The sequence below is a fragment of the Arachis duranensis genome, chromosome 9 (assembly GCF_000817695.3).
Source record: "Arachis duranensis cultivar V14167 chromosome 9, aradu.V14167.gnm2.J7QH, whole genome shotgun sequence".
NCBI classification, from domain to species: domain Eukaryota; kingdom Viridiplantae; phylum Streptophyta; class Magnoliopsida; order Fabales; family Fabaceae; genus Arachis; species Arachis duranensis.
In genome coordinates this window covers 50,022,644-50,024,341 of record NC_029780.3, presented here as the reverse complement: position 1 = coordinate 50,024,341, position 1,698 = coordinate 50,022,644, and the positions used below count along the sequence as shown (strand labels likewise).

General features: G+C 39.7%; 1 non-coding gene across 1 annotated transcript; it reads left to right on the top strand.

The window, feature by feature from the left end:
- The first annotated feature begins 1,373 nt into the window (after nt 1-1,373).
- On the top strand, nt 1,374-1,477 carry LOC127742220 (small nucleolar RNA R71). The gene has a single exon (XR_008003407.1). It is a non-coding gene; the product is annotated as a small nucleolar RNA R71 (small nucleolar RNA).
- Nucleotides 1,478-1,698: the final 221 nt, after the last annotated feature.

The window sequence follows — 1,698 nt, the reverse complement described above, 5'->3', positions numbered from 1 at the left end:
GCTCTGTTCTGGCGTTGAACGCCAGCCAGATGCTCCTTACTGGCGTTTAAACGCCAGTAAGTCCTTACTCCAGGGTGTGCTTTTTTTTCTGTTGTTTTTTATTCTGTTTTTAATTTTAGTATTTTTTTCGTGACTCCACATAATCATGAACCTAATAAAACATAAAAGAACAATAAAAAGAAAAATAAAATTAGATAAATAAAAATTGGGTTCCCTCCCAATAAGCACTTCTTTAATGTCAATAGCTTGACAGTGAGCTCTCATGGAGCTTCACAGATGTTCAGAGCATTGTTGGGACCTTCCAACACCAAACTTAGAGTTTGAATGTGGGGGTTCAACACCAAACTTAGAGTTTGACTGTGGGGGCTCTGTTTGACTCTGCATTGAGAGAAGCTGTTCATGCTTCCTCTCATTACCAAATAACTTGGCATTTTGTCTTCAGAGCTCATGAATGGTAGAAGGAGGTTTAATGGAATCTCTATGGTCTCTATATGAGCCTCAGATTCCTTTGGGTCCTCAATAGGGAACTCCTTCTTGGTTGGGAGACATCCCATGAGGTCTTCCTCATTGGGATTCACGTCCTCCCCTTCCTCATTGCATTCGGCCATATTGACTATATCAATGGCCTTGCACTCTTTCTTTGCATTCTCTTCTGTATTGCTTGGGAGAGTACTAGGAGGAGTTTCAGTGATTTTCTTACTCAGCTGGCCTATTGTGCCTCCAAATTTCTGATGGAGGACCTTGTTTTACTTATGAAACTTAAAGTGGCCTTAGACAGATCAGAGACTAAATTTGCTAAGTTAGAGGTACTCTGTTCATAATTCTCTGTCTGTTGCTGAAAATATGATGGATAAGGCTTGATATTACTAAGCCTATTTCTTCCACCATTATTAAAGCCTTGTTGAGGCTTTTGTTGATCCTTCCATGAGAAATTTGGATGATTTATCCATGATGAATTATAGGTGTTTCCATAAGGTTCACCCATATAATTTACCTCTGCTATTGCAGGGTTCTCAGGATCATAAGCTTCTTCTTCAGAAGATGCCTCTTTAGTACTATTTGATGCATTTTGTCATCCATTCAGACTTTGAGAAATCATGTTGACTTGCTGAGTCAACACTTTGTTCTGAGCCAATATGGCATTCAGAGCATCAATTTCAAGAACTCACTTCCTCTAAGGCATCCCATTATTCACGGAATTCCTCTCAAAAGTGTACATAAGTTGGTTATTTGCAACCATGTCAATAAGTTCCTGAACTTCTGCAGGCGTTTTCTTTAGGTGAATGGATCCACCTACAGAGTGGTCCAATGACATCTTGGAAAACTCAGATAGACTATAATAGAATATATCTAATATGGTCCACTCTGAAAACATGTCAGAAGGACACTTTTTGGTCATCTGCTTGTATCTTTCCCAAGCTTCATAGAGGGATTCACCATCTTTTTGCTTAAAGGTCTGAACATCCACTCTAAGCTTGCTCAACTTTTGAGGAGGAAAGAATTTATCCAAGAAGGCTGTGACCAGCTTATCCCAAGAGTCCAGGCTATCTTTAGGTTGTGAGTCCAACCATGTTCTAGCTCTGTCTCTTACAACAAAAGGGAGAAGCATGAGCCTGTAGACTTCAGGATCTATTCCATTTGTCTTAACAGTCTCACAAATCTGCGAGAACTCAGTTAAAAACTGGTAAGGATCTTCAG